This window comes from Choristoneura fumiferana, chromosome 17 (genome assembly GCF_025370935.1).
Source record: "Choristoneura fumiferana chromosome 17, NRCan_CFum_1, whole genome shotgun sequence".
NCBI lineage: Eukaryota > Metazoa > Arthropoda > Insecta > Lepidoptera > Tortricidae > Choristoneura > Choristoneura fumiferana.
Genome location: NC_133488.1, coordinates 14494052 through 14520872, shown reverse-complemented (window position 1 = coordinate 14520872; position 26821 = coordinate 14494052). Strand labels below are relative to the sequence as shown.

The following is a 26821-nucleotide window of genomic DNA, read 5'->3' as shown; positions in this document are numbered from 1 at the left end:
GAGGGACTGACGAGTTAAGAATGGTAGCTATTTGTTATTAGTGTAGGGGCGAAAAGTTTGGTGCTTCCAAAGTTGTTGGAAATTGAATTGCTTAACTTTTGAGGCGAATACTTACAGATAACAGAGTTTCGAAGACCGTTTTGAGGTTGCTGTTTTGTAAAAATATAAATAGTTCAGCAGTAGGATCAACTTTAACAAACTCTAAAACAATAGCTCTACTTATAAATCCTTACGCTATTCCAAGGATATTCATCCTTACATAAAGAATAACTCTACTTACATCAAGATCATAAAGATGAGTCAAATCACTGTTGAACTCATTTTAATAACTGTGTAAACACGCCGTAACCGCGGCAGTTAGCGGCTTCCTGCGCGCGCGCAACTAGGCCGTACTTGCCTGTCTGTTATGCAAGTGATAACTGGCCCATGGTGCAGCAATCGATAGAATATCGGTTCCTTGACCCTATAGCTGCATAGGCGAGAATAACTAAACTAAAATAGACAAAATCTCTTCATCATCATCATGTCAGCCGAAAGACATTCGCTGCTGGACAGAGGCCTCGCCAAGGCTCTCCACTTAGACCGGTCTTGTGCTTTCCGCATCCACCGCGATCCCGCGCTCTTAACCAGGTCGTCGCTCCATCTTTTTGGAGGCCTACCGACAGCTCGTCTCCTACAACACCAAAACCTCTTACTCTGTTTGACAAAATGTCTTATTTGGATTGTATCGTGTCCCACTACTGGGCAAAAGCCTTCCCTTTTTTCTTCCAGTCGTATCTACTTTTGGCCAACTTTTGCCTAAAATAGACAAAAAAAAAAAAGAAATTAACAATTTGTTCACTCGCGACCTTTAAAAAGTAAAATATAATAAGTAAAACATTATCACACTCTCTTTTTAATTTTTAGGGTTCCGTAGCCAAACGGTGCCAACGGAACCAAATGTTTTCAATCACAGGACTCACAGTTTGTCAATCACGGGGCACTTGAAACATTCAGAATGCTTGTAGTAACTACTTACAATAACAATAAATCAAAATAAATTAAAGTAAATATTACATAAAATAAAATGGAGTGATTTCTCAAAATTAAACTATTTATTGAAATATCAATAACAATAAAGCCTGAGTTATTTCCTTAAAAAAAATCATTTAAGTACAATAATAAATTATTCATCACCCACTTACTTTCTTAATATTCTACGATGGTACGAAGCCTTTCATGTGCGAGTCTAATTCTTGGCCGGTTCTTTGCATAATTTTCTCTGGGAGTTTAGGGAGTCATGTACCTACTTGTTGTAATTTTCTACATTTGAAAACGTGACAGGCAAGCATCGTTATCAAGTTCAACATAAATGTTGTCTTCAAACGCAGACCACCCAAAAATGGAACGTCGAATCTTTCGATAGGTTGAATTCAGTCTCAAATCGTTATAGTTCATGGTGAATCGTTATCCTTATTTGAATCTGTACAGGTTGATTTCGGAGAAGTATTGGGAATCAACACTGCGCAGCACAAAAATCGGTAAATGTATACAAGTTTGTATACAGCGCATTAATCAACATCATCTCACAGGACGAAAAAAACAATAAAAACAAAAGAATACTTTACTACTACGAAACGCTACCCTGTAAGGAAGGTAATGAACTGATATTGGTTAGTTTTGGTCCCGATATCATCTCTAAAATCAAAACGTTTACGAAACTGAAGTATCAATGAGTCCAAAATTTTATAAGTGCAGTGCAAATAACACACCTACTTACCTTTGTAGCATTTTGTACAGGTGTAAGTAATTACCTCAATAAAACCGAATTACGATATTCAGTACCAATTCTGTAGAATCGTGAGTAAAATTCGTGATTGCGGTACATTTGTATGGACAAATATCTTCTGCAATTAGAATGAAATTCCCTTGCCGTCCCTAAAGTTGTACTGCCAGCATGCACAGGTAATTGCATTGTGGGACCGATCTTGATACGGTTATGAATTCAAGTATTTGTGCTACGTACAACATACGTTCTAGGTAAGTGACGGCGTTCGCGTCTGAATACATATTTAAAGTGATGAGATCGTTTCAGATAAGCAAAATTTCACTGTTTATATTTTTTTAAGTGAAGTAATTTTTAAGAATAGCTTTGTATTATGAGTAGACAAGGTACTTTAGATTTGCTTGATGTTCCGTTTGAGTGAAGCAAAAAATCTTATGTAGATACTAGGTATAACCGGAAAATATGCTAGATGGAAACCCTTTCATAATTTCAAAATATGTACACAAGTCAACGTTTGCAAAAAATACTGAAGTACACTAGGAGGTTTTGTTCGGATAAAAAAGCTTTTCTGCCTGTTTTGTGGATGCAAGGGAGGGGGCAGTATTCACTGCGCTATGGTGGAAACAAAGACGCGTCTGGATCGTTAGCCAGACGCACACCGTGTTTTTACGCGCGTAAACTGTAAGAGATATGCATTGTACTAGACTAGATGCACTTGTATTCGACAACTACCTCTATAGTGCAAGAGAAATTTATTTCATTGCTATCGATACCGTTTTGATTCGATACGAAAACAAAACTGTAGTTCAATGTTTTAGACTATCACGGTCATTAACTAATTTTGTGATTTAAATTCGGGTTTAGATCACAAAAGTATAGTTTTGTATTGATTACAAAAATTGCCTATTGCCTCCTATTGTCGCCCTGCATTTTGTCTTGCATGGTAATTTATTGCACTGATTTGTGGTACTCGATAAAGAATATTTGTATTGTTTGCCAAACCCAAGAACCTACTTACATAGATTAAGTCACACGAGTGTTCTAGACAACGCATGCTCTTTATTGCCTGTAACAGGCAAGAAGACGGCTTCTTGATAACATGGGCTATTTTTTTTTTTAAATCTATCTTGCGACAAATTTTTCGATCGAATTTGATATGATATCCACCTAAATAAGTCGATGAAATCTTTATGAATCTCAAATGAATTAACTGAAGACTGGCTGGATGGATGGACTTTACACAAATTCATGAATACAATATTCATGATATTCCCGAATGTTCAAAATTTTAGTTTCCTTGCAATGGAGTTGAGATAAAAGCGAGCAGAGTTAATTTAAGGGTAGCGAATATTTTACCGAACTGCACTACGTCTGGCGAACAAAGTAAATACCAAAGTCATTGATAATGATAGAGCAGATGTCTTGTCGTAAATTAATGTCAAATTGATGAATTACAACTGGCGCTAGAGGTCCTCGTCATTGACCTATATTCATGATTAGCCTATCTGCGGCTAGCCTACTAATGACCAACATCCTGCCATTCTAAATTGTTTTAAGATTACTTCAAATCCTTCAAATTGATGAATTTACACTTCATTTACGATTTTTTTTTATATAATTTTCAGTCCCGGTTTAATAATGACCACGTAAATGATTAATGATGCATTGTAAACGGCGTTCATGCGTTGCCTTGCTTTGAGATATATAATTTAGCCACGTTTTTAATTCTTATGATGCTTCTATAAATTCTAATTTTATCCGACACTAGCTGTTAGTCGCAACTTTATCTGTGTCCCGTGGGAACTCTACATATTCGCGGGATGAATTGCCTATGTTACTTGCTCAGCTTATTGAACTCAGTTCATCATTAGGGTTCCGTAGCCAATATGGCAAAAACGGAACCCTTATAGTTTCGCCATGTCTGTCTGTCTGTCCGTACGCGGCTTTGCTCAGGGACTATCAATGCTAGAAAGCTGTAATTTTGCTCGAATATATATGTAAACTATGCCAACAAAATGGTACAATAAAAAATTCAAAAACAATTATCTCTCATAGGCGTAAAGTGGGGTGATTTTTTTTCTCATCCAACCTTGTAGTGTAGGATATCGTTGGATAGGTCTTTTAAAACCATTTGGGGGTTGTTAAAACGATTTTCCGATTCAGTGATTTTTTTGCAAAATATTCAAATTTAAAGTGAAAATTTTCATTAAAATTGAGCGTCCCTTCCCCCTCTTAAATCTAAACCGGTGGGTGGAAACATTTGAAGAAATTCAGGATGGTAGTAAGTATACCAAACTTACAAGGAAAACTATAAGGGTTAAGTTTGCTTGAGAATTATTAGTAGTTTAAGAGTAAATAGCAGCCTAAGGTATAAAATATACCTAAACTTGGAATATTCCGTACAAAATACGAAATCCTTATAAAAATATTACTTAATTTTATCGTAATGGTTATGAAACCCTATTTCGGGCGTTTCCCACACGCTTTTGGCCGGTTTTGTTTTTTGTTCATTCATCATCATCATCCCAGCCTATATACGTCCCACTGCTGGGCACAGGCTTCCTCTCAGAACAAGAGGGCTTGGGCTATAGTTCCCACGCGGGCCCAGTGCGGATTGGGAACTTCACACGCACCATTGAATTGATTCGCAGGTTTGTGCAGGTTTCCTCACGATGTTTTCCTTCACCGCAAAGCTCGTGGTAAATTTCAAATGTAATTCCGCACATGAATTTGGAAAAACTCAGAAGTGCGAGCCTTGGTTTGAACCCACGACCCTCTGTTTGAGAGGCGATAGGTCAAACCACTAGTTTTGGTTCATTACTTACAAACAAATAAATACACAATTAAATGTTCGCTCTTTGTAGGTAATATAGGCATTAGTTCAGATTTAGTACCTACATACTTGTATGTATTACTCCTTGGTACGCTATCGAATAAATATTGGATACCAAAATGAAGGTAATTTAGAATTTGCATTTGGAAATTGGCGTTGGTCGGCCATGCTTTATTCCGAACACAAAATGTCAAAGGCTACCGGAAATCCTAGCTAAAACCGTGATATCAGATTTCCACCTGTGTGTACAGGATTTGCATTCAAATAGTACCCCTATGATAGTATCACCAAAATAATGCTAATTTTGGTTTAATGTTTAAGTAATTACAAAACAAGATTAGTTAATGATGTTTAAGATCAATCATGCTGTTAAATTCTTGCAATTTGTTTCTATTTATATTATATTTACTTATAAGTAGATTATGATTTTCAATTCTACATTAATTTTGAATTTTACGTGGCTAAGAACGTTTTTGCAACAAATGTATATAATCTGACAATGATATTACTTTTCGTCTTCAAGGTTTTATTTTCATTGTAACATTTTCCTTGAAATATAATGACCCAGAAAAATTAACATAACATTAGCAATATGCTTGCTTCGGCTTCGTCTAGATCGCAGACGAAGATATCAAAGTATAGCACATGTGCTTTCATGAATTTTAGTCATACAAGTGGGTACCTTTGTAGTCTGCCTGAATAATTTAGTTTGCTTTTTGATTTGCGTTTCAAAATGTAGTAACTTTGGAACTTACAGATTGCGTCAACCCAACGTGGTTTGTTATTTTGCATTGTCTTGGCTTATGATGCTAATTTTCTGTCAATAGGCTTATTTATATTCATTTTGGTAGCAAAAAAAATATGTTTATTAGTGTAGACATAAACATGAAATTCATCTTTAAGGAACAATATAACAATGAGCTCAGCTTCGTTTACTTTTTTGTACTTTCAAACCTTAGGGGAAAATGGTCTTAATTTCAAATATTATGTACTATTGTATATTTTATTGGTTACTGCTAATTTATGATTATACCGACATGCCTGAATCCAAAGGCGGTATAAAGACGGCATAACATGCCCGCACCGGATACAGCGTCTTGCGGGATAAATATAGAACTGCAGACAAGGATGACCATATCAATGCTCTACTGTGACAAATTGGCTGGAATGAGACGAACATACTTTAATGATTTAATTGAATCCATGCCTTGAAGTAAATCCACTTCATAAATCAGAAGCAGCCATGCAGCCTTAAAATAAAAATTAGCTATATTTTTTTACACTATTATACTACGCTTTTATTTTGAATTGATGAAAATATTGGTCTAATGCTAGTTTTTAAATATTTTCTCCACTTATGCATAACTGAATTAAAATTGGCACTCTTGCCAGATTAAGCCAGGTTAGTAACATTTTTTATTTAATTTAATCAGACGTCATTGGAAATCCTTTGTTTCCAAGAAAATGCAACGTCCAATTACCTCTTATCCAAATAAATGTGCATATTCCTTGTGGTTCCACGAAGTATTAAACAAACATTTTGTCCTTATTATTACGTAGACGTAGACGGTCATGGACAGGATATCTTCAGTTACCTAAAGTAAAATCAAAGCTACAAATTCGTTTGTATTTAAAGTAAGAATCCAATCTAACTTGCAATTCAACTAATGAATGAAATGAATAGTTATCACCATGCAAATACGAACGCAACCGAGAACTTTGTTGATCAGCATTCATCACACGTTTCCTATAGATCGTGAGGTCCGGACAATATTCGGCGTACTGCTCCTGTGAGTCAGATGTAGTATCCGTTCCTTGACTACCACCGGGACATTCAATTTCACTCCTTAAAACTTTGACATAGGAGTTTTTATGACTGTACAATTGTAGCACATTGTATGTCCGAACGTCATTACCGCTTTCTATTGGTATTCTAAATGTGTCTCTTATTATATTTTTAGACGCTTCTTTTGGGATGTTTATGGCGTCAAATGTAACGATGACCTATATTTCAGTTTTATCAAAAAATCTTTAAAGTTTAATGATCACAACTGTTCATACTACATCAATATGTACGGTCACAAACTGAGTATTTGTTTGTACAATCAGAAAGTAACAGTAACTCAAGTACAGTTAGTGTAAGTGATTTATATGTAAAACGACGTAAACCTGAATGTTTGAGAGGATTTTGAATTAGGGCCCTTTGTCATATTAATTGTTCAGAGGTGCACGCAAGTTGAGCACGGCCGTACTGTACTATCCATTTCTCGCGACTTATTGCATTTTTAAACGCTTAAGAATTTTAATATCTCTAGACGTCATGAAAGATATCGTAGTAGATCGGTCCAGCAGTAAAGCAAAAATAATTATGGTTAACGAATATTACCTTTATAACCGCAAAATAACAAAGCACATTATCATTATACCACTCCAGATCAAAACGAATCTTGCAACACCCAACTCTACTCGTTTATTACTCGGCTTTTATTATTTTGCTATATGAGTACAAGATAAAACCAGGTTCAAAAGGTTTTTATTTTCAAAGAAAAATAAAATAAGTACAGTTTATTTTCTTAAAATATCAAGACATTTTACATTCAGTAGCAGCAAATATTTTAACCATTGCAGATGTAAACTTTATCAAGAAAGTAAGTACCTAAGTACTTTAATGTTTTAACTAATCTCGTCGTTCGTCAAACAAACTACTAGTGTGGATATTTTGATGTTACTATTTTTCCACGGAAATCAGAAGGCTTCGTATTTTGTATATTGATGATATTGTCCTTAATTTATACTCATAATGGGCAGTTCTTACCTCGTTAGGCTTCTCATTGCAACTCCTGTTACTCGCTGAGCAACCTTAAAAGTGCAAACCGCCTCTGTAATATGGACAAGCCAGTGCGGACTTGATATGTCACATTGCGTGTAGACGGTCATGATAAAAATGCCGTTTTTATGTCACTGCGTGATACAATCGACATTGTCTCGCCTTCTGGTTTTAAACTAGCTCTACCTTATATTCAGTTGTGAACAAAGCAAAAACAAGTTAAAATTAGAAAGAGGTTTAACTATTTGTTTAACTTCTGATGACAGGTCGGTTATTTGTAGTCACCAATCTTTTTGATTGGGTAAAAATGTAATAAATACGAAAATGCTCTTTTAGCATATCCAATGAAAAAAAGTTTGAAAATCTTTACTTTTTGTTCTATGTCAGTAACTAATCTAAAATGACCCCAAATTGCGTCCGTTTTGTTTAGGGTCTGGAGTCTGCTAGCACTGGATATTCCTAGATACGGAACCATTAGCGCGCGAGTCGGATTTGTACTTGGCTAGTATTTTTGTAGAACTTGTGTCAATGTATTCTCGCGGAAAGAAAGGCTCCACGTTAACACTTATTTGTGCAGCCGAAAGTTAGTTCTAACTTGAAAAACTTAGTGGTGTGGTGTAATTGATCCACTAAAAAGCAATTTTAATACAAAGTTTGTCAGCGAACAATCTAATTGAAGATGACTCTGTCAGAAAATGGCCATCCCATCTCAGCCTATATACGTCCCACTGCTGGGCACATGCCTCCTCTCAGATCGAGACGGCTTGGGACGTAGTTCCCACCCGGGCCCAGTGCGGATTGGGAACTACACACGCACCATTGAATTGCTTTGCAGGTATGTGCAGGTTTCCTCACGATGTTTTCCTTCACCATAAAGCTCGTGATAAATTTCAAATGTAACTTCGCACATGAATTTCGAAAAAGTCAGAGGTGCGATCCAGGGTTTGAACCCAAGATCCTCTGCTTGAGAGGCGATCGGTCAAACCACTAGGCCACCACGGCTTGTCAGACAATAGTTAGCTCTCTTTTAGTAACGCACAAAGAATGCAATGCAAGTAAGACTTCCGTACTTTCTGGTACCATTAGGTCCATAATTAACATTCTCAGTTATCTAAAAGCGTTTCGTAATAAATCTCGAATGCAACTCAATAATGCAGTTAATATAATGGATTGGGACGGCGCTGCAGCCGGCGCGTGCCATATATCTACTCTAAGTTTAGATAGCGGGGTAGGGGGGTCGGGGGGGTACCTGCGCTCGCGCCGAACTATAAATGTAACGGGCACTTTCACTACGGGAGGGCATGCGGGCGCGTGACCCGTGGCGATCAGCTGATGCGAATGAGAGCTTTGATAGCACCTCATAAATCCTCCGTAAACTGTTTATACAAAGCATTTCCTATTTGTTTGATTGATCTAACGTATCGTTTAGTGCATAATAAATGAATCATCTCAATGTACGACTTATGTTGTGTTATAATTCAGTGCTTGGGCGACCGAGCTTTGCTCGGTGTTTTTGTTTTAAATCGTGTTTATTCGAGAAAATGTCCTTTCTGTGATCGAAGGAGAAAATACGTTTCTAAATAAGCTTAAAAGGTAAAACGTAAACTATATATACAAAGAAAAGTAAAAAAAACTAAGTCGCGTCCAACCACCATTTGAACTTTTAGACCTCCAGATCAGCATCTATGTCTCTACCGCTGTATGATGACAGACCTAAGTATCGAAATTACCGATCTTATAGATTAAAATGTACACTAAAAGAAAACCATTATATAGTAAAGTAATTCGAAAAAGCACGCCTTTTCCCAGAGATATACCTAGATCGATTGTTCGCCCTCAAATGCATTACAAATTTCATCAAATTCGTTAGAGCCGTTTCCTAGATCCCTGAAATAAGTAAATTTTATAAATTAATATACAAGAATTTCTCGTTTAAAGATATTGGATAGGTAAGTAGAGTCACTGAAAGTGAACTCGTCGCGACGTCTGTACCTCGTTGTTTTCATTCCACCAACAAATTTGATTTATTCGGTAAGTATTGCTAATAAAAAAAAATGACATTATTTACTACGATAAGGTTTCCAAATAATAGTGGCCCATTGTTATATGTTTGTATCCAATTGGCTGCCTGTGGTTGCAGTACAGGTTAACGTCGGGATGAAAAATATAGGTGAGTTAGTTTAAAAAACATAATAATAATAATTAAAAAAAAATGTAAACTTCTATTGGTTTTAAATAAAAGCACGCAGGTATGTACAAAACATAAAGAAAACTTTAAAACATTAAAATATAAAGCTCATTTCGGATTATGGATTTCGGAATTACCAAGCGAGGGAGGTAAATTATTGTTATTATTATGTAGGTTCATTTTAAACACTAAAAGGCTATTATAATTCATAACTATTACGTCATGCGTGTGAACTTTGTAAATGGCGTCAGGTCAAATTATGGAAAACTGACTAATATTTTTTAGAATATCGTAATCATTTCCTTGTTGAAAAGCTGGGTGTTATGTACTTATGTACTGTGGATATTATGTGCTACCTTATTTTCTATCGTACTCGGAATCACAATTGTTTTCATCAATTTCTTCTCTCACACGATATAGGGTGAGGATGAGGGTAAAAAGAGATGGTGAATACGATCGCGTGCGCTTGCACGATAGACAATACGGCCTCTGGCCCTATACTACGAATTGCAAAATTCAAAGTTCGTGTCTTGCCGTCCCGCTGACGCTTATGTTATTGAATACGAAAGTGAGAGGGACGGTACGATACGAACTTCGATTTTCGTAGTAGCCCCTCTATATTGGGGTAGTACGGAAAGGTCGCTCTCGCCGGCATCCCCGCGTATAAATAACCGGCCACTACGGGGGTTGTAAAACGAAAAACGCCCCCGTTATTTCAACTTATTGGATTCTAACGTCAAACGTCAATTGTTGTAATTTTGATGAAGTTGTTCTTTGGCTAAAAGTCAGTATTTATAGTTAGAAATCGGTTTGAAGTTTGTAGCTACGGTATACCGAAAGCTTTATTTAAATCAGCTGTATAAAATGTTAAAGTGGTTCCCCGATAAACAATTTATTTCGATGGTAGATTGTTTGTGTACATAATGTTATGTTTGTAGCTTGACCACAATATTGTAACAATCATTTTATTAAATGAACACATAATTTTATCTTATCGGTCGTATATCAAATTAAAAGGGTACCCAATCATAAATATACTTGTTATGTTTATGTTAATTGAATGCGTCAAAGTGAATAAATGGCGGTGATTAAAGGAAGCACAAAAAGTTAACAATAAGTTTCATTCAAAATAGACAAATATTCCGTAGCACGTGCCTTGCCCTGAATGAAATATGTCATTGAATGTGTATTTTCATTGGAGCTCGACACAATACGCCATGGCGGGAAGCACAATCGATTGCCGGGGTCAACGACATGGGAACTGACCTTTGCTTTCGACGCCACAGCTGATCGAACAGGGTACTAACGTCACTCATACTCATACAACACCTTCGACAAGAGAGTATCTACATACTTCTCTCTTAAGTGCTGCTAAGTTCATTACACGCATAAAATGCACCCATCGTAAATAAGAAGTTTGATGGCACGCACATAATTTTTATCGCGGGTTTCGTTTACAAACAAAACAAATTCGATGATTTTTATTTACTCTCGCTTGAGTATTCTCGTGTCGTATCGGCTCTCCGCCTGTTTTCTTTATAAACAACAGTCGCTTTCGTGATGAAAGGGCTTCCTTTTATGTCTAGTACGTTGAGTACCCGCGTACCTACAGTGGTTTTTGAAGCTGATAAAATTGTAAGTCATTAAAAAACCAAAGACGCAAGTATATTTAAAACTGACAGAGTTTCGTTCTTTGTATAAATAATCCTTAAATGGGCGTTTGTTCGAGCGTTTCAACCGCCTCATTTATCTGGTCACATTTTTTTACGAATTGGCTGTAGACTTTGATGTCGTTTTCGATTATTTGTTAAGAGTTTTTGTATTTTTACCAGATAACTAAAAAACTGTATCAAAATATTCGGCCATTGTGTCAGAAAAGTGACCAGAAAAATGAGACGGTTGAAACGCTCGAATAAATGCCCAAATTGTAATAATATAGGTATAGTTGCATTTAACCAATTGAAATGTTTTGTTTTTATTACCAGTGAGCAAAGGCTGTGAAAATGAGTCTAATCAGTTTCAACTTGCCGACAAGGGGACAAAAATGCCATCTTTTGGCACTCGGCCACCAAACGAGTAAACAAGCTATTACCAACTTCTTTTGTTGACAGTGACTAAGTTACCCAACACGGTTCACTTTTTGATAGTGCAAATATTACATGCATGATTAATTGTTTTCTTAAATTAACGTCGCACGACGATTATCTGCATAATATAATTAAGCTTTTTTGAAACTCGCCTGCTTTCTTTTGTGTAAACTATTATAAATTATCTCTATATTACTTATTACTTTTCATAAAATTTGTGTCATTGTGATCGTAAAATAGTCATCAGTCATTTGTTCCCGATTGAACGATGGACAAAATCAGTGCCCGTTCACAAACTAGAGCCGGTGAATGACTTGTTTATTGACTTGACATTACTTCTGTGTATGTACCTATGCGTAATATTATAAGCAATCACTCTTGAGCTGAGGCTACTTTCTGATACAATGATGAGTTGATGTAAGGTACCTACTTGAAGAAAAAAAGAGATTTATTCTACAATAAAGTGCTTTAAACAGGTATATACGTTTTATCAGGAGTACGGCATACGTCGCTTTGGTAGGCAGAGACTATTTGTTTCCACCTGCTACGATCCTGAAATACATCGTTCTCTTTCTCAACACTCATTAGTCCTTTCAGTCATGCTCGCCGGTTTTGGGTATTCTTGTTGACCTACCTGACCTGACCTCTCTTTAGGACAAATCGGTAGATCGAATCTTATATGGTCAAATCTGTAGTTTAAAAAATTTCTTTATTTATGTAACAATAGTAGTTTTATTCCAAAAGAATTATTCTGTTAGTTTGCTTGGGATAGAAGTTAACTAACCTTTTTAAATATACATTATAAACGTGCAACGTTTATCCCAAGTTGGTACATAGTCGGCCCTGTAATATTAGTCAAACTAATCTACAGATCTAAGAACAGATAGCTTGCGCGTTGATGGCGTGTAAGCGCTTAACTGCCATTTTATTGGCATCGTCGGCACGTGTGTTGCGCTCTTAATCACCCCGGCGCCAAACTGCATCCGATCTGATGCTGCGAGATGATGCATTCCGATTAATGTACTGCCAGCTGCACACTATAGAGCCTCTGGATAGACAGTTAGCGTTGCTAGGGAACCCATGGGCCCCGTGTAAGAAAATAAATTGGGCCTATAAATTTTCGCTCGCTATATCTTAGCCTTGTTTGCGCTTAAAGGTATTAGGCTAGGTTTTTTTTGGTTCAGAGGAAGAGCTGCAAAAACGCTTAAAAATTAAGAATGATACGTGCCCATTATATTGTAGATTTTTATTACGCGTGTACAGGTCAATAATAGTTATTTGTTATGCAAGGCGGGAAAGTGACTGTTAGGCACCATAGTGCTTATATTGAAACCCGAGCAAGCGAAGGATTCTAGGATTAAAGTAGAATCCTGAGCGTAGGCGAGGGTTCCAAAGGAACGAGATGCTAAACAACTTTACAGCCGAGCGAAACAGACAATTTTTCACCTCACAAGAGCGAGAAAAATAGTAGGTAGATGGAAGATAATAAATTAAACATTCTTATAAATCAGTTTCAGATTATAGTAGCTTATGCCTGTGGCTTTTTTTGCATTCGTAGAATTCTCGTCCTATGAAAATTTCTCAAAATATATTAATGTTCTTGTAACCCACTTAAAGTAAAAATAATGATAACTGGAATTAGTAATATTGACACTGTAAACTTTTTCCCTCCGGTACGTTCTGAATGTATGCTGATAATATGTTGATGCAAATGCACCACATATCTATCTGTCGTTATTTTTCGGAATAACGACGAAAAAAGAACAAAATGTAAATTAGTATTACTGTTCTAATATTTTTATAACAAAAATTATAAACACTAGCGCATTTATATTACTTAATTAAATAATTTATGATAAACCAAGTTTCAGAACGTGTCATTGTGCTGTTTTTTCGGGTGCGTTTCCAAATCTCGTTTCATCTATTTTCTACTTGTTCGTTTTGTATTTTTTTGTAATTAAAGACGCATTGGAATAATGCCAAAAAACTAAACTTAAATGTTTAGTAATAAGAATAAAATATCAGATTAATTAACAGATGTATGATGAACTTTCTTTGTGAACACGTCAATATCGACCGCTTACTTTCTCAACCTCTTATCTACCCGAATTTTATACAAAAAAAATAAACACTATCGTACTTGACATAAAGATGATTCTAAAGCAATTTAATGTGGCAGATACGAGGTTGAGAAAGTAACCGGTCAATGTGTATTTTTAAGGTGCACCCCAGTTCATGATAACGTTCGAATTTCAAAAACCTTTTCCAGCCAAGAGGATAAAAAGCGTTTTTCCACGCAGATTTCGAAGAATAAAGAAAGCCTTTTCGACCTACTGAGGTGAAAAAACTGTAATTAGTTAATTTACTTTTTTCGCATTTTTTATTTAAATAGGTAACCTTACCAACAAAGAGTTGGAAAACCCCCGACTTTGTCACTTCAAAGTTCAATATCTCAAAACCAACCGGCTAAACCGATTTTGATGAAACATATCTAAGAACCATCGCTAGAAAACTTGATTTCAAAAAAAAACCGGCCAAGAGCGTGTCGGACACGCCCAAGATAGGATTCCATAGCCACTACGAAAAAAATCAAGTAATATTGTGCGTTATAACACAATTAAAACATGTACTACAGTCTTAAAATCTATTACCAGAAAAAGAGCGTATCTTGACGGCACATACGTCCTTTTGTTGAGAAGCGCAATTTTTCGGCAATAACTCAAAAACGGTATATCCGATCATGTTGAAACCAATTTTCGTTGAGAGTATTTATTAATCGAAAATACAAACTGAGACATGGATGCACAGAAAAACCAGAAAAAGAGACCAGCACTGGGAATCGAACCCAGGTCCTCAGCATTCCGTGCTGTGTGCTATAACCCCTACACCACTGCAGGACAGGAATCTAGACACGAATTTTTCCTATGCATACATATCTCAGGTTGCTTATTTCTACTTTGCTACTTAAGCAGCAGCACTAGCGCCATCTATATGTGGAGTCTGGGTGAGCGGTTGGTTCCGAAAGAGTGTGACGTCTGACGACATCTGACAAGACATCTGTACTCCAAATTTCATTGATATACATCTTGTAGTTTTCGAGTAAAATGCCTGTGACATACGGACGGACGGACGGACAGAAAGACAGACACACAGACAGACGGACTTGACGAAACTGTAAGGGTTCCGTTTTTGCCATTTTGGCTCTGGAACCCTAAAAACGCATTCAAATAGGTCCACCCGTTTAAGAGCTATCACAGACAGACACACAGGCACACATAGCGGTCAAACTTATAACTTTTTGCGTCGGGGGTTAAAAATAAACTGGAACCTCTAGCTTCATAAATAGTCAGGGTTCCTGGCCCTAGGCTATCCGTCTATCGTTAATGTACAGTAGAAGATGTTGAGGATATCGGCAGAGTTGGCTCAGCAGAACTAGCGATCGATTGCACAATATTAAAAACAGACACAGTTAAATAACAGATTTTATAATTTGCAAAATAATCAGCACAAACGAATGTCAAGGAACAACAAACATAGAGTAACATGTCAATATGAAAAACGTACTGTTTAATAAAAACAGCCAGCAAAAACTTTGCGTTTGATAATGAACCTCAACAGAAGAAACTGAATCACGTACCAGGGTGAAACCTTTGTATTACTAGTGTCATGTCGACATCTCGCACATTTGCCATAAAAATTAAGCTAAATTCATTATGGAAAGGCCTCCACCCAGGTACGTTATTCACTTTTCTCGACTGTACTTACTTACTTTTTCCAAAAGTAATAATTAGATTAACTAACAGTATTGTATCATTTCTAATCCCTTTTGAGCTTGTGTTTCGCTCATCCATTCTCATTCATTACCTGCTCTAATTGTCACTAGCCAACAAAAACCTTATATTAATCAAATAAAACTTATACTAACAAGTTTTAAAACATTTATAGCAATATCGGGTCGTACCTATTGTAAGTAACAATATTACAGTATTAACTTAAGTGGTTGAGTATTAATAGCACCCCGGAGTGGTGCAGACGTTTAAAAAAATTAACTGCTCTCCCTTCTCATTGTATGGGAGAAGTATATTGAAGTTATAGGTTAGTTAATAAAACACACAATAATAGCCGGTATTTGTGGATTCAACATGTGCCGGAGTTAGTAAACTTACAATGGTACTTGTATATTTAAAGTATTGCCAACATTTATTTATATTTATAAAATAATCTTATTTCGTTTATTTCCAATTTCAATCATAAATATACCAAAGATAATTAGATCTACTGGCTATTTTAATAATAAAATTGAAAGGTTCGCCGTCTTCATATTGAAATGTGAACTGAATTCATACTGGATATGCAACTCCTTTTATTATTAGAACGTCGAACGAAGTTCCATGATATATCGTATGTAAGCAGTCGTATTTCAGTGAACTTTGATTTCATTGAATATGTTCCTAATAAGTTGGGACGTATATGCATGCTTACGTTATGTGCAAATGAATGCAGAAAATGTAAAAAAGGTTTACCAAAAAACCAAGTCTTAAAAATAGGTAACACAATTTCGACGTCGTGTGGGATATTTTGGTGGCATCTTGTTTCCAAACCGTGTAATGAAAGATTATTAAAAATAGGTCGATAAAATTACGCGTTGAGCTGCTAACGCAGTACCGAAAGTTTACTGTCGAACAATGATCGGGAACACGTGAACTTTACGACTCATACCCGGCGCCTGTAGTTAGCACACTGCAATCGTCATGTTACACGGTCTAACAAACACCTAAGGCAGTTTGAACTGTACCGTATCAGGAACAAACAGCACGTTTTCTAATAATCCGGGCATTCCGCCGCAGCGACAATTGCTCTCCATCGACAAGGCTTGAACATGAATCACTGGTTTTTGTACGAACGAATTCGTTAATTGTCGGCGCTCTGAAGTTATTCCATTTGTATTTGTGCAAATTGAAAACGTCCACACGGGAACTTTTAACTCAGTTTACATGTCTGACTCAAAATTAAGTAAGTAATTACGTTAAAGTCTGGGAAATCACTCAAGCAATTAGTAGAGTCCAGCCTAGCATTAAATTGATTCATATCTCTATGACATTGTAATTAGTCTCATAATCAAAGATATATTTTTGTGCTACCTTTTGTAGTTACTGTTGTAAGCATTATCTATATTTCCTGGTCATAATTCAAATATAGTCGCATCACATCTATCAAGTACAAAATGCACACAATTTGTAGCTACAGGATGCAACTCATCATGCTCATTGAAAGGCTTCTCGGAATATCACTATCTCAGTTTGGATTAGGGAATTCAAGTCGTATTATCCTTAAATAAGCACTTCATTTGAGTGATTCTAGAGTCGATGGGATAACACTGTCCCTTACTTGATTATTACGTTGAAAGTACTGTAACATTTGCATTTACTAGCACAACAAAAAGATTACCGTACCATAGTTCATATTTTACATGGTGTTATTTATAGATATGTATAATATTATTAAGTTAGTACTTAACATAAAAAAGTAGGTAAGTCAACTTTAAAATTACAAATTGGCCTCGAGGTTCTACAATGATTGGCGTTCGCGGACGGATGCTCACAGATACCTTTTTTGTGTAATAATTTACTACTTTTGTGTTTTTTTTTTCAAATCTTAATCCGGCCTTTGATCTTTTGTTGTTCAATTAATTAGTACCCATGCTACACGACAAAATTGTCTATATATTCTAATTTTAATTCTAATAAAGTGGAATTTGTTAAAAATAGTGTAACTACAAAGAAATAACGTGACAAGTCTTCCTAATGACAATTTAAAGAAAAATTGTAAAAATGCACCAAAATAACGCGATTCACTTCCATGAATGAAAACGTGTTTGCGTTAGTCATGCTTAAGTGTATTAAACAAAACCAGCTGCGCTTGCTGCGCACCTGAAGCATTGTCGTCTGGCTCATTTCCATTCGTCATTCGTCTAGATGTCGGCTCTACAACGTGTTTCGTCTATTATGCAGGTGATTTCACCGAAAATTTCAACCACCTCCAGTTCGCGAGCGTATGTGCTTTCTTGTAGAAAAATATTCATACCAGTAGTTGCGGGAACTATCGTATGTCTTAACCCAGACAGTTGAGTTCATTTTATGAGTATAAAAGTGACAAAAGCGCAGTTTACAGGAGCTTCAGTTATTTAACTTTTTAAAAAGGTAAAACTACGTCTTACACGTTAGAGAATTAAGGGGCATTCACATTTGTTTTGAAGTCATTGTTCTTTTAGTGCTAAAAAGTTAGAGTTGGCGTGATGTGTGACCGGATTTGGCAGAAGCACTTTTTGAGGTAAATCTTTAATTTATCTCAGTATACCTATTTATTCTAGAATGATAAATGGCGTAAAGTATAAAGGTTTCATTAAACTGCAATTTCGACAGATCAATAATAGCTAACCTGTTGAATTCTATCATCTATCATAATTAGTATCAGGCGCGCGGGTGGCGCTCTGGCCAGTAATTATGGATACTGAAAACGAAGCACGTGTCGAGATTCTTGCTTGTTGCAAACAACTTTAAATGCCAGAATGCCAGAATACAGCATACTGGCTCTAAAAACAAAGGAGTAGAGTGTGATCAGGTGTACGACTTTGTGATGTTACTCTCGGATTAATTGTTTGCTGGAAGGATGCAGTCCAGACACTGACTGCAGAGGGTGACGTGGCCGGACATCCATTGTTCAGGCCACACATACGGGTTAATATTATTAGTTACAGAACTAATTATTTTATTACGCCTGCTGCATAGTGATGTTCCAGATTATAGTCCAGCAAAAAGATCCATGTCATAAGAATAAAAATGCCATCACAAATATTGTTAAAATAAAAATATGTCCTTAATTACAGTTTACAGCAGGATTCAGATTCAGACTGGCCAAATAAAACTCATGGCAATAAAGCACATTAATTCCGTACTTAAGATACATCACTTTACTACATTGCGTTAAAAAGCATTAATAACGCTACTAAAGCTGATCATTGTCAGTTAATAGTTAGCGTAAGCCTCATAAAATGGCGGTTTATAAAGTTGCGTCAGTAATTTCAATGCAAGTTTGAATGCGCTTTCATTTCTGAGCGTCAATGTGAATGCAACAATGACGACATAAAATTTTCAAAAGAATTATGTGTGCAGTAAATAATTTTAAAGTGACCGTTTGCCGGGATGTTGTGAAGGATTTGCGGCTGGTTTTGACGTGAAAATAAAATTTATTGTTGCGACTTTTCACTGATTTTGAGGTCACGCGATGGATTGTAATTGTTTTCTTTATTTTCTTTAGATATATTATTATGCTGTAAGCAAGTCAATCATTCAACCCTTACACTTTTAAATATTTCCGCTGATTAACATGTGCTTTTGATTTTCGCACTTAAGAGCATGCAGACTGAGAATGCAAATCACATAATTTTTTTACCGTTCGTTTTCACGAAACAGTAAGCTATATAACCTTTCCATTAATCCAGATCACTTTACAAATTACACAAAACGTTCCTCGTGACGTAAACATAAATTACAATGTTCCGACGGTACGCTCATTTTATTACTGAAATATTTTACGTGCAACATTTTTATTAGAGACTTTTTTTATACCTACTGTTTTCGAAACGTCTGAAACAATACTCGTACTGTAACTTTATTAAAATTCATACCGTAAAATATTGCGTCGCTTGAACATACCGCAAAGATACTGACTACGCTTTATTAATCTATGAAAATTATAAACTAATTTCATAGAGTTTATGAACGATTTAGTCACGTAGTTTTAACACGACAAAAGTTGGCACATCAAAAATAGATCGAACCTTAATAAAAAAAAAGATGACAGCACTCAACGTAATATTCAATATAATAATTTCTTACAAGATTTTCAAACATGTATATTACAAGACGACAATAAAGCAATTACTTCCATCAAGATATTTTTTTGTATATGCTCGTACATTTTTAAAACATTTTTACCAAAAACTAAACTTTTTTTCCATCAAATAATTTTATCCCATGACCAAATCCACAAAGCAAAAAGAACTCAAAATTTGTTATTTAATTTATGAATGATGATGATGATTGCTCTATGCTCTATGACTATATACTTTTTGCTACTATCCTTATGTGCTATTTTGAACTATTATTTTTTACCTTTAAGGAAAAATTTAGTTAAGTATTTATGTAAATACCAATTTTTTTCTTTGTTATATTTTACGATAAAGTTAATAAATTAACGGAATAAAAAATATTTTAGTTAAGTAAATATGATGCTCTACTTTTTGTAATTACACTTATAAGACGATCAACAACGCTCCATAGGTTAATAAAACATCATCATAATTTCCTTTAAACCCTACAAGTCTACGCAACCCTCTCAAATTCGTAATTGTACATTAACGAAGTTCCAACGTTAAAGTTTCATTAAAATCTTCATAATGAATGCAGCGACACGCGTCATAACTTGGCAGTGAATTAATTATTACTTAAGTCCTATTTGCAAGGATCTTGTCACTCCTCGTATCCCGAAATCAACGCTCCAAATTATCTGACACTATGAAAAGCAAATTGCCTTAACTCTTTTATAACACGATTAAACAGTGAATCACTGCTTTACTAGAAAAGAGTGACATACCTAATTGTGTGAGTAGTTATTTCCTGAAATTAGATCTATTTATCACTAAAGGAGAGAATTTTCTTTATACCATAACATCGAAATCAAACTTTTCGTTGTTTGCCAAGCAAAATAAGTATAGTTGTCGTTCGGTAAACGCGGAAATGGAACAAACTAACACATATTTTCCTTCGTAGTATTTAATTCCCATAATGAAGCCTGACGCTATTATTGCTATAAGGAAAGTAATTTACACGTTCAATGAAGCATTCATACGAATAAAATAAGTTATAAGTTATAATCGCGAAAGTTTAACAATCAGGTAAACTAACTGCATTATTTGTCGGTTGCCACTCCTATTCTTAAAAACGTGGATAATTAATGTACCGTTATAATGTTTAGGTAACTAACTGAAAATTTGCATTTTATCGCGTCGACCTTTAACCCATGCCACTCCTTGCAACCTTCTTAAGCAAACGTGGATAATTAAGTACCGTATTGTATCCACATACGGCTATGAGAGAAAAGTCAGTGTTAATTTAAGGCAAATTCTTTTTATTAATAAATGCCCAGCTTTGATTAAACCTAAATTTGTCTTTCGGAGCTTACGTTTCATTAGCAAAATATCGCTAGATGGCGTAAGTATTGAGAGATTTGACGTTAAAGTCCTGGTCCTACGTGCGATTGGCTCATTTAGTTATTTTAACCAATCAAAAACGTGACATAAATGTCAAAATTGACAAACCGGTTCTCACGATACTAGCAATATTCGATATCACAGCTGCAACAGGTCTGTTAATTTTGTGAAAAGGGTAGTCGTTAAATATAGTTACGTTTGGGCTACGTTAACAATTACCTAAGATTGTTTTTTTGGAATCTTTTTGTATTTTTTATTTCAATTCCAATTTTTTGTTACTTTTACGGTCATCCCGTAAACAACTCCATTTTTCAAACGGGTCAAACTTATACATACTTTTCTTTGATCCAATTGACGACTTTGATAGTAATTTTTCATGAACAATTGACATGTTTAACATTTTGAATGCTTGGAATACTGAGTAGGTGATACTAGTCGCGATGACCCTCAGTTTTATAGAATACATACAAGTCGTGTTTACGAGTGTATCTACGATGTTACAACAAAGCCTCTTATGTAAATTTTGATACAAAAAAAAAGTCTCGAAAGGCGTTCGTGTCGATTACCTACTGCAAATTGGTAGCTTCTCTAGCAGCGTGTATCAGCGACAAACTATAAGTAGTAATAATAATGATAATAATAGTACTTGGCCATTTACCCAAACGCATTCTGGGCATTTGTTGCAACGACATACCACATTAAAGTCTCTGAAACTTGCCGTCATGACAGCGGAGATACTAAACATCTGAAACACACTGAGACTAGGATCAGACCTTTGTATCTAGTGTTGGTGAATCCCGAGTATTAGCGGCCCTTGCAAAAGTCAGTTGGCAACACAGGAAGCTCAGGGAACACACGGGACGCGTCGGTCGCAGGCGCCGGCCCGTCGACTGAGTCACTCGACCTCGTTAAGTGCTCGCACCACGCGGGAATTAATCTCTCAAGACATCGCTAAATTATTACCTAGCCATTGTTTTCCGCTTACTTAATTAAGCTAGAGCCTAGCTAGACGCAACTGGAAACAGCTGAGCCAGCGGAAAAGGTGTTGAACAAATGTTGTGCTATTTACACATTCTGACATAATTAATGTAACAGTGTCTTTTACAAATATTGCGAATATCGTAATTCAATTTTGTGTGTGTGTGTGGCAATAAATATTATTCTGAATATTCTAAAAATAAAAGTCATTGACTCACTCGTCGTAAAACTTCATTATAATAGTCGAAGAATAAGTTTTATACCACTCGTTTATTCCTTAAGTAGGTTGTAAAAGGATGTATTCACCAAAACAGTTTACATGCGATAATTATGTGGTAATAACGATACCTATAAAGAATCACTTTTATTCGTGAACAACCAATTCAGACAGCGTGAAACCACAATCGGGTAGCCATTGTCACATTAATTCATCCCACAATCGATAATTTTCACGATGAAGCAATTCTGTCTTGACTGTATCCCAATAAAATTCATTTAAAATTTTATCGTACTTCGATTAAATAAAGCGTAGACGTGTGATCGTGCGCATTCACAGAACAATCCTTTCTCGCAAAAGTCTGGAGGAACGTGTACTTGCAATATTCTATAGTGTACGTGACATTATTTCTGTAGGACGGTGGCTGTGAGACTATTTGTCTTTTCGTCGTATTCTTTTTCCTCCCAAGTCTCGTCTTCCATTTTAATCCATCTAAGACGTTGAAAAACATTATTGTTTCTGTGTGGGCTGCGGAGTTTTGACAACTCTGCAGGCGGGCGGGCGCACTCCGGATTACATCCACACGTGTGAACCGCGCTCACACACGCCACCTCCATTCACACTCTTATCTCCTCCTAAAAGGGCGCATTTTACAACTCATTTGTTTGTTTGTATGGGGAATCTGTTGGATCACAATTTACACGGTTAGTTTATTTCAATGCTAAATGCTAACAGCTACTTCAAATCTGAGGAATGAATCGAGTGCAGTCGACGATTTTGATTTTGATTGGTCGTCGTTTTTAACTTTTTAATTGCGGGCTACGCGAGTTACGCCATAATTGAAACGGTGGATAAAGGATTTTGTTCGTGTTTGTCTTTTTATACTCGTGTACTAGTATCACTTACTGAGTTTAATTAACATAAAACATGGTACCATAGATGAACATTGTGTGACCTACATTAATTATCGAACAAAATAGCTACATACTCTACCGTTTTTAGGAGAGACAGAATGCTAAATGCCATGCATTTTTTAGAGTCAACCCTTTGAGCTTTGGGCTGGCTATTTTCGTGTAATTCGATCCTAGCGTTGTTGATGCATAAGTAATTAATGCCTTGAAGTAAGTGCACTCACTGCAGGGGTGCTCTCTCGGTGGTGTCTTTGACCAGAAAGTCAGTGAACTTCGTGTTAACCCGAATTGGCTTGTCTGTTCGTACGTCCACAATGATTAATTATTATCATTTACCACAAGGGAGTTTAATACGTCAATTTGTTTCAAGCTCATTGTTAAATCAAACATTGTCACTCTTCTATGACTATGATGTAACATCATTAATCAATATAGTAGAGTTGTTTGCAGAACTAAATATTATGTAATGTAAGTTACAATGTTTAAATACTAACTAAAATAGAAAAATACCACAAACGGGCATAACACGCCAATTCTATTTATGCTCTATGTTTACACTTTCTCTGTATTTAAACTCCTAATGATTAAAAAACTAAAATATAATTTACGCTTTTACTTAGCACATAAAAACAAACTAAACCGATGCAGCTCAAATTAAAGTGAGCCAACAATCAGAATCAGAATTAGAATATTTTATTCGTTTAACATTGGTACATTAGTATTGATCTTAAAATTAAAGCATGTTGCGAAACACTATGTTTTGCCAGCAGGCGTACGAATTTTGTTTCGTCAATGTATCGGTCATTGTATTTATAAACGACTTTTCACTCTTCTCAAGCACCAATTACCTAATATAGTCATGAATAATTATTAATACCATCGACCGTAAGAGTCGTCCAAAAACTATCTCTATTCGCCAAATATAATATAAAACATTCATAAAATAGTCCAGTCGGTGCTCACTAATCTTTGGCAGTAATTCTACGGCGGTTGACACGTCACTTTGCCAATAGATGGTGACAAAATTAAAACTGGCATTCACGAGACTCTTCCTGTATAGTAGTCGCGACGACCTTGCCGGACTATTTTAGTTTATCGACCTCAAAACATATGGCTGTCGGGTCATTGACTCATTACTTTGTAAGCAAATTCAGGGTGTTCGGGGTTGATAATGTCCGCGGATACTTATCGACGCGCACTTCTGTTAGATACATTTTAATTAATGGAAGTATAATCACATTGAACCTTGCTTAATGAACACGATGTTTATGTACACTCACCAGCACCAATATCTGACACAAAAATCTGATAAGACTCTATTTCTAGGGCCGGAAGGACGTGTCAGATATTTTTGCACGCTCCGCTGTGGCAGATATTAATGCTGGTGACTGTACCTTAGAATGGTCATAGCAAAATGACTGATAGGTATCAGACTTGCGTCAATCAAGACACACGACAATATAAAAACGAGTAACACTACAATGGGTTACGCGAATCCGTTCAGAAGCTTCACACTTCACACCCCAATAATACCTACAATACACATATGTTAGGTATGCTAATGGGCTACTTACAAGAGACACATATTCAAGTCTACAAGCTAAAATTTTCGTTTCATTAACCTTGAGGGCCTTTAATGAGGAATTCAATAACATACGGCAAACATACCGTTCACCTTAGACTCTATACGTATAACGTAGGTACGCCAACATTTTCAGCCAACGTCAAACTTATTTTAGCACCAACTTAAGAGGAGCGGTCAGTGAAAGTGATGGCAGTGACCCAGAGATGTGTGCACTCTGGCAGCAGTTCAATGACTGACTAGACCGCGCGGTTAAACAGGAACTACTTAAGTACTTATAGTTCCCCAACTCGTAAAAGTTTGACCGCAAAGCCTCTAAAATACAAGGAGTGCATTTCATATGTTTACATTGTAGCGTATTGATTATATTATTTAAAGACTAGCTTCTGGCTGCAGACGGCTTCTTGGCAGACAAATTTAGTCTCAGAATAAAGAACCTGCTGTGTTTTTCCGGGGTACCTTTAGTACCTACGTACTTTGTTTGTCTTCCTACTTCTCTTCTCATCAGACAGTCGAAGCTGTCCCAGGATTATTTTAAAGTTTGTCAATCCGTGTTGAAAATATTTTGTAATTTTTTTGCTAATACACTTATCGTTTAAAAGGTTTAAAAGTTTGGACCGTTTTCATAATGTTTCTCTATGATAGAAAATAACTTAAGCCATACAATCGATATCCACAACACTTGTCTCAAGTTGGCTTTACCCCGAGCCCACAGCTGCGAACTTCGTCGAACAGATTACAGCTAAGTATACCATTCATCACCCTAACGGGCTGCACTAAACCTTGCTTCAAGCAGTACACGGCATCTTTGGAATAAAATACACTGTTCTACATAAATTAAAAATACAAATTTTGAACTTCGAGTAAACAATGTAGGTACATACATAGATAGATAATGTCTACAAACACAATAGCATTTTTCAATACGATTCTAATTAGAACTTGTAAGTATTACTATAAGTGTGTATTTTTTCTTTGAAAAAATCTAACGCGTTTGAGTTTCTATTACAGTTATTTTATTGGGGATAAATAAAAGAAATAAGAATTCAGCCGCATTAGAATCTTTCAAAAGTGACAGGCAACTGGCATCTTTTTGTTCCTGTCTCACTTGATTGGAGGCTACATGCCTAAAAACCATTTCAACATATCGTAGGGTCAAGTATTCGCGCTGTCATCGTTCGTCCACCATTACCTCTCATATTTCGTTTTCTAGATTTTTTTTACCGTACAACGGCAAAACCTACTAGACATTGGCAAAATTGTCCTCCAATGGACAGAGCCATATTTTTCTAAAAAACCAACCAACATATCGTAGGAAAAAGGCTTTAAAAGTCCGTAAAAGGAATGTTGATGTAAAGAGGTTTGTTCCCGCGGTCTCCAATGTCCCTATATGGAGTGTGTTCCCTATATAAAGCCCGCCGTCCACTCGACTGACGTGTCCCCATTCCCGTAGACTCGCCACTAACTATAGCTTGGTTCACTCAACTTGACTAGGGATGTCCTTTCATGAAGCAATGTAACATTATTATTGGCATGATTAAAGCCAAGCTAATTTCGTTTTCTTATTTCAAACTACATTAAATAATATTATTCGTTATTTTCTCACGACTTAAATAAGCAGCCATAGATTGTCTTGATGAGCTTGTAGTCTTACATATTTTTTTCATTAGGTATTTCATATGTATGAGGTTCTAAAATTAGCACAGAGAATCCCCGAAAGGCTAAAATAAACAATCGTTAGAAAGGATTTCAATATTCATGTCCGAGATTTGTCCCAAATTGCTCGTATCAAGCAGGAAAGTATTAAATATTCAAGAACGAGGGTTCATTGTCAGAGGTCAATAAACAGGTGATTGATGTGACTCTGGGTCCCAGGGCCCCGCTCCAGGCGCCGATCACGGATAACTTTCAAACTTATGGCCCCAGCCAAGCAAGGAAAGGCAAGGAAAGTCCAAATTAAATTGTAATGACCCTCAAGCTTTATGTATCGCACCAACGAGTTAGGGACGTGATGTACGTGATCTCCGTTTGTTAATAAAACTACTTGCGTTGTAAAAATCGTCGTGTCATTTTGACCCCTCACATTGTGCAGCTGATCAATAAATACAAAATACATTTAAACTGTTAGAAACTTGACGAAGATAATCATAGGGCTGGTAGGG

The 26821-nt window shown here is 36.1% G+C and overlaps 1 protein-coding gene across 1 annotated transcript in view; it reads left to right on the top strand.

The window, feature by feature from the left end:
• Mmp2 (Matrix metalloproteinase 2) overlaps positions 1–26821 on the top strand; it is a 164752-nt gene that overhangs the window by 6391 nt on the left and 131540 nt on the right. The gene's annotated exons all lie outside the window — the stretch shown is intronic.